We start from the raw sequence: 12,011 nt of genomic DNA on the forward strand, positions 1-12,011 counted from the left end.
TGGCTGCTTGCAACTCCGAGCTGATGAGATTTGATTGAGGAATCTTTGAGTGAGTGAGGAGTTAAGGAGGGAGATCCTATCTCCTAGAATCCCTCTTGCTTGTCTTCATTCGAGTTCCTGCACTTTAATTAGCCAAAAATTTCTCCAAAACCTGCAATCAATGCACATTAGACCACTAGACATGACATCTCATCTTTACTCTCCTCATTAAGCAAAACATAATTAAAACATGTAAAGAATGATGAGAAAAGTTGATTTTAGTAAGCTGGAGGTGCATTAAGGTCCATATAATTTACCCATTGATGAGCCTCATCAAAGACCACAAGTTATTGAATGGGATAGCTTCCTCTTCCTCATTAGACGCAAGGTTACCTTGTTCATCAGTGAATGCATTTAGAATAATGGAGATAATTTCTTTATCATATATCATCTCTCCTAGATCTTGCAGTTGAGTTTTTATTTGAGTTGTTTTTGAGAGACATGAATATATTACTTCATCCTTTGATAGCTTCGAATAATATAGATCATATCTAAGTGATATGATATTCCTTATTGTATTTTTAAAGAATAGTTCTACTAGATTATCATATATTTCTTTTGATGTCTCCAACTTGCCTATATAGGGAATGAGGGAATCTTTGATAGATTCCTTAAGAATTTTTTGAGCACTTAGATCCCTTTCCATGTATTTAGATCGTGCTTGATCTTCAGATGGTTTGGAAACCTTTCCATGGACATGATCAATGACTTCATTTACTTTGAGGACTATGTATATCCTGATGCCCCAACTAGCTTATAGTTTCTCCTTGAAACATGAAGTCATTTTACTAGATTGGATTATAGCAAAAGGGACTTACTTGTTAAGTGAATATGAAATCTTCAGCTTGATTTATTTGTTGACGATGATTGATGAATATGACTTGATGCTTCTCGGATGATCCCTTTTAAGGATAAGGAGGTCCCTGTTTCAACGAGGAGAAGACTACCTCCTTTTGGATGATCTTCTTACAAGTGAAATCCTTGCTTCATTAAAGAGAAGATTTCCCTTTTTATGACAATGTCTTTTGATCTAGCCTTTTATGGATGAAAAGCCTTTAAGATACTTCAACTTCAAGTTGACTGAGATTGGATCCTAGGAATGCTTCTTAGGGTTTCGACTTTCTCCAAGATGATGTGATGTTTCTTTCTCGCTTGGTATTCTTTGTCTCACTTTGAACCCTTTCTTGAAACTCGATTCTTGTGTGTCTCCTTGATTAGATGCCCCTTCTTGACTTTAGCACCTTATCTCTGATACCATGTTGAGAAATCTAGGGCATCAATAGATAGTTGATTTCTCTGCTTATGGTAATTTATTGTGATAGACATTTTACTTATTTATTATGATCTTCTCTTCTTGAGTTATTATTGTGTTATTTTCATCAAGAAAATTACCAAATCATTAACAATAAAGAGACAAGAGACACAGTATATAGGCTTGTCAGCCAGGGAAAAAACCTTTCACCCTTTGAGAGGAAAACCCAAATGAAATTCTTCTTATAGAACCTTCAATTGACGAATACCAAGACCATGACAAATACCCTTGACACTAGATTCTCCCAAGATCAAGTCACTAGCCTCCCCTTCAATGATGCTCTTCCTCTTATTCTTTTGGCTTCCTTCAGATTCTCGCCCTCTTCTTGTAGGTCTGCAAGTCCACCAAAGAAACCCTAGATGTTTTTCTCTCCTTGTATAGTCTCCCCAAGACGGAGACTTATTTCACCTCCTTACTTGGCCTCCTAGAGCGAGGTCCTTTCCCAAACTTGACCACCCTTTTATGACTGCTAATTTCGGTCTATCCTAACCAACTTCAGACTTGTAATTTCTCGCACGTGTGAGGGTAATCTGGCCTAAAACAATCCTCCAATGTTGATCCTCTCCTTCGTTACCTTCTTGTCCTCCTTCGATGATCTAGAAGCTCTTTCTTTGTATGATTCTCGCACATTTTTCTTAGACTTCATTCACCGAATTGTGGGTATATATACTTGTTTTTCTTGATTGTTTAGGCTGAAATGATCTTTGGAGTAGGCCGACTTCATCTTCTAGGATTCTTCCTTTGTCGAAGGCCAACTTGATGAGGGCTAGTGACAAGGTATTGGAGGGTGACTTTACATAGAAAAATACGAGTCATTTACAAAGTGTAATATGCCTTCAAGACATGACAATGACTCTTTAGACTTTTATGATTAGATGATAAAATTCCTAAGAGCTCATAATGGGAGCCTTTACTAAAATAAAATATCTTGCTCATGAAACCCATGATGCAAGCATTACAATGATTTTATTTTTCTTCTTTACCTTTACATAAAATCACAATTACATGTCATTAGGAAGACCGAACCTAGTTACACTTTTCAACAAATCACTCACCAGGGAGGGTTGAGTGAGGTCTAGGCCCAGAGTGCTCCCCAAGAGGGGTGAGTGAGTGCCTACTAGTTGAGTTAGTATCTCAACATCTTGGCCTAGTGAGAGGCCTTGATATTTGACGGTCGATCACTTTGATAAAGTGAGTTATGATATGATGATGATAAACCATGGGTTAGGTACCAACCGGGATATGGCTACTAGTGGATGTTGATGGTTAGATAATGATGCTAGTGATGATGATTTTGATGTCAGATATGTTGGGTTGTGTTATATTCTTTCCACGACTACACTATATTAGGTGGGTGGACCTACTTATGGTTTTGTGCATGGATTTCGCACATGGTTTTGGGCATGATGGTTTTCTTTCCGTGGTATTTTGTAGATCCGTTCAAGGGAACTACGGTTATGTTCTAATCCAAGGTTAAGGGATTGGGGTTTATGGATGCTTCGACATGTATATATATGTATTGTAGCATTGAAAGGAACATAATGAAAAATCAATTTGGTAGTCCCGGTTTTGGGATCCAGGGGGAAATCTCTGTGTATATCTCTCTTATGTTTTATGCTCTTGCCATTGTTTATTTTCTGTGTTTAGAATGTGTATGCAGATAATTTCTGTACAGGGTTAAAACCTACAAGATATGCCTACTAGTTGATGCTGGTAGTGTGTCAAAGATTCCAACTAGTGGATGTTGATGATGTAAAAGAATTCACAAAATTGATGATGATTTTTTATAACCTTTTCATAGAGAAATTCTGTCAGCATGAGAATATCTAGATAGTCATTATGAATACCTCCCTAGTTAAGAGGAAGTGTTGATTTTTGTAACTATGGTCAGTCTTCATAATGTATATTTGAGTCATTTATGTATTTGTAAGCATCCTCGTCATGCTTGAGTGAAAAATAAAATTTATATTAGACGCAATATTCATGTCGGTTGTAAAAAGGAAAAATTTGAATTTATAAAAGGGAATTTTTGGCTCCAAAATGTTAAAGTCAACCTCCTCCTAGTGAAGTCGGCTCCTGCAAAATACACGCCCATTCGACCTCATAAAAGGACTATAAATAAATATCATTTAGTTCTATTCTAAGGCAAATAAAGCTCACATCTTCTATGGCATTTTTAGATGGTCTAAGGCAAACATTTCATATGCTTTGAGGCAACTCTAAGGTAGTTCACAAGTCTAATCTAAAATAGCTTGTTGAACTAGTCTAATATTAAGAAAGACAATTATTATTTTGAAGCTATAGTCTTTGTGACAAGATAAAATCTTCTAAGGAGGTAATAGATCTTGTTAGATCATGTTCTGTGGGAAAAATCATGACTCGAGGGTTGACCATGGACCAGGTTTGACCTAGTTATTGGCTAATATGTGTCTCTATTGAATTAAAGAGTTCTTTATTGAAAAAGGTTATTGGGTTTTTCCCCTTAGTGGGTTTTCCTAGGGTAGAATATTGTGTTCTTTTTGTGTGGTTGTCTCTTTATGATCCTATTGTATTAAATGTTATATGGTTGATGTATTTTGTGTAATTTTTGAATCATGTAATAATGAATGAGAATGAGAAAATATCAAAATCATTAAAAATAATTATCAGTATAGAAGACTCTTGTAAAATCAACAAAACAAAGGGGCTGAAATAATGTCATTTGAACTAATTACATCACCTTCAAATGCTATATTTTTCCTTTCAGATTTTGAGCTAGGAACACTTCTATCTCCACCTACATCCCTACCAACATTCTTTTCATCAGTTGGGATGCAAGTTTCTTCTTCAAGGACATATTCATCATATCCAAAAGAAGGAAAATGACCTTCTTTAACGGAATTCTAAGCCAAATAGGGTTTGTTTATTTCATGAACAATGGGGATCCCTTGATCCCTGCCATAATCCCAACATGCACAAAACCCCATGATAATTTTTTTGAAAGACTTTACTGTTTTTTGTCCCAACTCCTCGGACCAAATTTTTGCATATCCTTTCAAACCTAGTGAAAATAATTTTATCACAACATCTTCATGATTAAACCCATTATTCTTGAAACATTCAAGAAATATGACAAGGTGTTACGTCACTGAATCATCATATCCCTGAAATTTTAGATTTTCCTCCCACTTGATGTAAAGGTGCTTATGAGGAAAAACTTTGTTTTTAGAAACATCAATCGGGGCATCGCATTGAGCTATCCATGGAGGGAGCTCCATCCTTGTTACTTATAAGATTTTAAAGCAAGGTTGAAAATGAAAATTTGTGATAAATGTTAATCACACCTTACAAAATTCCATAGTGGAGTCGTCATTATAACTTAGTTTTTCTTGTAGAGTACCTATTTTTATTTTATTTTATTGACGCAGAGTTGTCACGCAAGACCTGAAAGATTAGTTTGGAAAATTCTCATCAAAATACAAATACAAAAGAAAATTCACCACAATATTATGAAGAATGATATGTCGTTGTCGTTCTTGATTAGGGCTTAGAACCTCTTCCTTGGCAACAATGCCAAAAAATGTTACCACTCAAACTAGCAAGTTTGAAAAGGTTCAACCAACCTTTCTAAATAGTATAGACTATTAGAAATACACCCACAGTCACCTTAGCATATTCCTATCTCTTTAGGCTAACTCTTACAAAACACCAAGGGTAGTATCCCTACAAACACACACTTAACTAAAGTATAAGTAGATCAGTGCCTAAGTATAATATATGGAAGAGGTAGGAATTAATTTAATGAAAAAATATGATATGATAATATATGTAACAACAAAACTATATTACATACCAGCAAAGAAAATACTCAATAAATCAATGAGATAAGCTTGGAAAGGACCACAAATTAAGTATTCCAAAGGCGAAAGGCCGTGGGGAGATACCGTCCATGATCCATGGATCTCTGATCGGGAAACCGTATCCAAGCCCCGTGGCTAGTCCGCGCTCCTTGGACTTGAAAGACTTAGCGAACTGAAACATCTAAGTAGCTATGGGAAGGGGAATCAACCGAGACCCCGTTAGCAGCGGCGAGCGAAAGCGGATTGGGAAAATACTAAGCAGCGAAGGTTTTCGTTTCGATCTTAGTCTCATTTTCCTAGCCTTGCCTTCTCTGCATGATTCATTTCAGTTCATTGGATGATGGAAGAACCAGGCATGCCGATCTTTGCCCTTAAGACCTATTACCACAATAGGAGATGAATTGGAAGTGTTATAATTGTTTTATGTGGTTGTAAGAAGGATTTTTTCTTTTCTTTTCAAACGAGTAACTTTTTTAATTATAAAAAAAATGTACCAAGACAACAAGCAAAAGGTTATTTTAGGGGCCTGCAACTAGCTCTTGGTGGACTTGAAACTCAAGGAACTTGGTTGGAAGTGCTAACTTGGTTGGAAGTGCTACTACTATGAAAATTATTTACAATGAGCACAAGAACACCAAATTTCAATGAGTAGTTGAAAAAATATTCAATGTGCAAATTAACTACCTAGAAAATGGCCCTCAACCGTGAGGGTTGAAGATTGACTTAGCCCAAAAGAGTGATCGGACCAGAAAAATATTTTGGATAGTCAATATAGCATCTAAAAGAAATAATATTCAGTAAAAAACACCTTTAGATAAACTATAAATGGTATAATAGGGTTAGGCTTAAATTTCACGTACCCTAAGGCAAAGGTTTGCCTATAATTGCTGAAAATAATTTCTAGAACCTGTATAAGCCTTGAAACATTTGAAAATGATGTTAGCAAAATAATATAGAGAAAAATAAAGAGGGTCATTTAACCTTAGGGCTTTTAAGGCAACCCAAAGTGGAATTTGTGGTGATTTATCCAATAAAATAATCAATACATGCAATTTAAACCTCAAGTTAGTGAAGAAATTCATTATTGAAATATTATTTGGATTTTTATAATATGTATTTTGTATTTTTTGAAATATATATATAATATTTAACGATGAATACAAATTTACAAAAATACAATAAATTATGAGATGATTTTATAAAGAGATTTGATTGTAAATTGTTCGAATAAGGATATGACCATTTTTCCACAAGAGTCAAGGAAAATAAATTAGGTCTGCTCTTAGAATTTGTATCACAATGGTTGAGATTTTGATTATTAGGTGGAACATTAATGATACACCACTCGTATCAAAACAAGACAAGAAATGGAACCAAAATCCTCCAAGAAATAAAAAATTATAGAAGATAAGGTTATTTACCCTATTGGGGGAGTGCAAAACATGCCCTAAAAGATAACAACAATGCCTTGTATGAATTAAGAGAATGGAGTGAGATAAACGCTAGACCTTCATTTTCCAAGTCCTTTTGGTGAAATTTCCTTAAGTTGCAGCAACTAGAAATTTATTCTTCTAATTGATTAGTTATGTAGTTTATTTGCTACAACAAATAATGAATAAATCACATTACAATTCTTCACAAAAAAAATATTTCGAAAAATAAAATGTTGGAACCGAGAAATATAGAGCACACACGCAAAATAAAATTGATAGTTATTTTTGGACAAAGGTCCTTGGAAAAACCTAATGTGGGAAAACTAGTAAAGCAGATGAGGGTTTCATTATTATGCAACAGTGAATAATCTGAGTACAATTTGGGTGCTAAAAATTGGCAATCCTTGGCAAGAAAATATGACAAAATTATTGAGGGAATTCCCCCCTCCTCTACGGGAAATCCCACAACACCACCTAGAAAATTGGTCTTCTAAAACCCCTGTGTAGGCTTGTGCGCAGATGTTGCACAACCTATAACTCACACTCATGGAATTTGCCTCTTGTTTAGACGTCCTTCATATTGTTGCTGTTGGAAATGTCCCTCCAACCCTCTGAAAGATTTTCTCGTCCTCTGGAAGCTTAATCGACCCCTTTCTTAGCTAAATCATCCTGCCGCTTTGAAGTTTCCTGTGCATTCCCTATGCAAACTCTAGTAGAATAACTCAACCTCTTGTTGTTGCCTCTCTAGAATTGGAAACTTCCTATGGATTCATTTTGGTTGCTCTCTCTTAGCCTCTACGTCCCTTCTAGCTCGAACTTCCCTCCTTGTTGAATCACTACAGCTGGGTAGCTCGATTTGCTAAGGAAACTCGCTCACCAAGTGTGTCTAGCTCCAATGCCATCGACCTCCTCTTGAAATCTCTCGTTGGCTCACCAAAGATCATGATGAAATCCTCATCAACGACTAATATCATCTCTGATTCGATCCATCTGAGTTTCTAGAGAAATCTCATCTTTCTCAATTAGTTCCTGTTAATTAATCACTTTTCCTAAGTTAGACATCAAAAACATTTAATTATTGATTAATTAACTTAATTGAGCCATCTCTAGTTGTTTTCTGCCGAAACATTTTTTTGGGTTTTGTAGCTCTAGTGCTTCTAAGCCTCTTTGACAAAAATCGAGACTAGAACACAGGTCTGATGTTATCTAACCATAAAAAACTAACACTCCCTCTTAGAGAAGAAGGTGTTCTAGACAATCTCATAACATCCTTGTTGAAGAATCTAGGGCATATAGGTTAGGATGAGATTCTTCTTGACGATGATAACTATTTGTGAGGTACTTTTTACTTTTTCTTGTTAGCACAATCTTCTATGATTATTATTAGAATGTGTTCTCTTACGCCATCAAATAGTTACTAAAAACAAAAGAGACAAGAACACAAGATGGTGGCTCTTAGCCAGGGAAAAACCTCTCTCTCCTAGAGAGGAACACTATTCTGCAAATTTCTCTTATTGAAGCTTCAATTGACAAATGCCAAACCCTAGACCCTTAACAAGAAGATCCTCCAAGCACAAGTCAAGCCTTTCCTTTTGATCCGAGATCACTTCCTCTTGCAACACTTCATCCTTCTTCTTTGTCCTTCTTCCAGCGACTGATAGCTTCACTGCAACAACCCTAGTTTGCATGCCCTAGAAGGAACATTCTTCTTTCCTTCCTTCGCTTGAGATGTAGGCTTTCTTAATTAGGAAGAGGGCCTTATTATTAAACCAACCGATCTCTTTTCTCTGAAGTAGTTGCAGATCTGGGACAATGACAGTATGGCTGTAATTATTCACACGTGTGAGGGGATACCCTCAATAATTGCAACTATGCATGCTCTCTTTCCTTCGCTTGAGTAGTCTCTTCCTTCACTCGAGTAAGAGGCCTACTTAGAACCCTTTTCTATCCCAAACAAGATTCTTCGCATGCCTATAATATTAGGTCTGATGTGGCAGCAAAATGAGCCTCTTCTCTTTGCACATGTGACCTGTAATAAGGCCTGAAATTGTCCTTCCAAACTCGACCTTCTTCCCTTCCTTCTTCGTTGAAGTAAAGACATCTTCTCTTGCCTTCTTCGAACCCTTTTCTAGTCCTATTTTTCATAGATTTCAAAGATAACTTGATGGTCTTTTGGTGAGGTCGAATGGCCCTATATATAGGAGTCTATCCCTCCTATTGGGCCGACTTGATCAATTGAGTCCGACTTGTCTTTTAAATTTTGAATTACTTCTTTTATTGAGGCCGACATATAGAGAAGGCTTATGAATTTGCTTGGAGGTCATTCTTTGACTCTAGTACATAGATTTACATAGTGTAACATGCCCACAAGGGTATTTAAATAATTACATTGACTCTATGACTTTCTTAGAAGCACACAAACATGTGCTTGACTTATGCAATGAGAAAGAAAGTCATTTTTGCAATTTACAAAAATAACATTTCTTTTCTTTTTCAAGTACAAAGATCAAAATACATTTATGAAGACCGAACCTAGTTACACTTTCTTCAACAATCCTCCCATACACGTTGTTGATGTTTGACAATTGTGACAACCTGCCATTTCCGACCAAGCCACTGTGCAACCCTGATTCATCTGCCACTCTGAGGTAAACCAACCTGCATATGTGTTGCTGCTAACATTGCACTATACCACCTATACTGCTACCAAATGCACTATGCTGCAAGTGATCTCATGTTGTTCCCACTACTATAATAACTGCATCTGAGAACTAAATCAACTATGTCCTATGAACTGCAACTGTCTCTTGAGAATCTGACTGCTACTAGTCTCTACATTGTTCACTCAGAATTACTATGCTGCAATTGCTTCGTGCCTCTCAGCATGTGACTGCAACTATCCCTCAAGAACTGATTGTTCCATTTGACATTGATCCACCCGTGACTGAATATTGTGGGCCCCTATAGAAAGGGTATTGATCCATGAGGAAATACCTATTCGACGTTATCCTCCTAGGACCCTACCCAAAACTCTACAACTTTGGTGACTAAAGTTCAATGTCACCCCACTTCTCTCCTGGAGGTATAATTGCATACAAAGTGAATTCATCTTCTAACCTAGAAGACAATTTTTTGATCTCTTCGAAGTTGTTTTCTACTCCTGCTTCTCCTTGATAACCCTCTTCCTCTTTGGACACTGGGTACAATAGTGACCAAGCTCACCACACTTGAAGCACTTGATATTCGACGGATCCTACTTTTATTTTTTCCTCCCTGTGAGCCTTGTCCCTAACTAGGACCTTTCTTTGCCTTTCCCTTTAATGCAAGGGCTACATTCTCCTCCTTCACACTCCTCGATCCTCTATTCCTGCCACTGAGAGTACTCTTGACTAGAGCAAGTCACATCTCCTCCTGTGGGAAATCTGACCACAATCGATCCCAACTTGGTAGTTGATCTCGTCCAATGATACCTTGCGTGAAAGTAGTCCATTCCTCAGTAAAATTTTTAATAGCTACATGCACCAGCTAAGTGTCTTGAGGTATTTCTCCAACTGCAACAAGCTCATTCCGGACATCATGAATCTTGGTGAGGTAGGGGGTAACTCCTCCCTTCTGAATGCTAGAGGTTCTCAACTTTCCTTCAAGAACATCTTCCAATTCTTGAAAGGATTATGGTAGAGTGATGCGAGAGCATCCCACATATCTTTGGTCGTATTCTTGGCTGCTATGTGTGAGACTACATGATCTCGAACTCCAACGAGGATCAACTTCTTCACCTTGGCCATCTCCTTATTGTAGTTATCTAGTTGTTGCGGGTATATTGGTACAACTACAAATCTCTCTGCATATGTCTTTAGACCATGCTTATCTAGCAGAAAAGACATTCTAGATTTCTAGATACAATAATTTGAGGCTCCATCTAGCTTATCACGATCTTGAAGTCCTGCTAAGGCCATTATCTGTAAATATCACAACTGGGAAATAAACAAGAATCTCCTCCTTTTCCTGCTTGAGTGCTTGCTCTGCTACTTGCACTCCTTCCTGGAATGCACAATTCTTCTTTTTTTTTACTGCCACTTGCAACTGGAAATCAAGAACTTCCTTTAGAAAACTAAAGCTGGAATCCCTCTGAAAAAATCCCTTTCTGTGATATTTCTCTTCCACTTGGCGTTGATTCTGCTACTACAAAACTGCTACAAACTAATTGCGCCTAGATATAATCAATACAAATAGTGATCTGCTTACCAAAACTTTGCCATTGACTGTCGGAACTGCTACTGAACAAATCGATCTCTTCCTACCACCTGCAACTGGAAAATCAAACCCCTGTCCAGCAATTCAAACTACCTAGCCAGCCTCTGCGCAAACCCAAAATAAATTCGTTCAAACTCCCTCTGGACTGTAAAATTTCTCCCTCTCCATCTTTGAGCCTTTGATTTATGAACCTTGCTCTCTGAAATTTCCTTAAATTTCAGAAACTAGAAATTTATTCTTTTAACTGATTAATTATGCAATTTATTTACTATGGTAAACAACAAATAAATCACGCTGCAATTTTTCAAAAAAAAGATGTTGCGAAAAATAAAATGTTGGAACTGAGAAATATAGAGCACACACGCAATAAAATTGACACCATTATTTTTGGATAAAGATCCCTGGAAAGACCCAATGTGGGAAAACCAGTGCAACATATGAGGGTTTTATTATTATGCAAGAGGGAATAATCCGAGTACAATCTGAATGTCGAACACTGGCAATCCTCAGCAAGAAAATCTAGAAAAATTATTGAGAAAATTTTTCCCTCCTCCATGGGCGATCCCAACACAACACCACTAAGAAAACTCGTTGTCCAAAACCCCTGCACAGGATTTTGCACAAATGTTGCACAACCTATAACTGACACTCTTGGAATCTGCCTCTAAGTCAAACTTTCTGCCTATTGTTGTTGTTGGAAGTGTCCCTCCAGCGCTCTGGAGAATTTTCCCTCCCTCTGGAAGCTAAATCAACCCTCTTCTTAGCTAAATCGATCTACCACTGAAGCTTCTTGCACAATCCCTACACAACCTCTAGTGGCATAACTTTTCCTCTTGTTGATGTCTACCTGGAACTGGAAACTTCCTCTGGATTCACTTTTGGTACTCCCTCTCAACATTTGCGTCCCTTCTAGATCAAACTTCTCTGCCTGTTGAATCATTGTAATTGACTAGCTTGATCTGCCAAGGAAACTCGCTCACCAAGTGTGTCTAGGTCCAACCCCATCGACCTCCTCTTATAATCTCCCATTGGCTTACCAACGACCATGATTAAATCATCATCAATAGTTAAGTTCATCTTTGAGTCGATCCATGTGATTTTCTAGGGAAATCTCACCTTTCTCAATTAATTCTT

This window comes from Pinus tabuliformis, chromosome 3_2 (assembly GCF_031772625.1).
Source record: "Pinus tabuliformis cultivar Carrire ecotype Pingquan chromosome 3_2, CPIR1, whole genome shotgun sequence".
NCBI lineage: Eukaryota > Viridiplantae > Streptophyta > Pinopsida > Pinales > Pinaceae > Pinus > Pinus tabuliformis.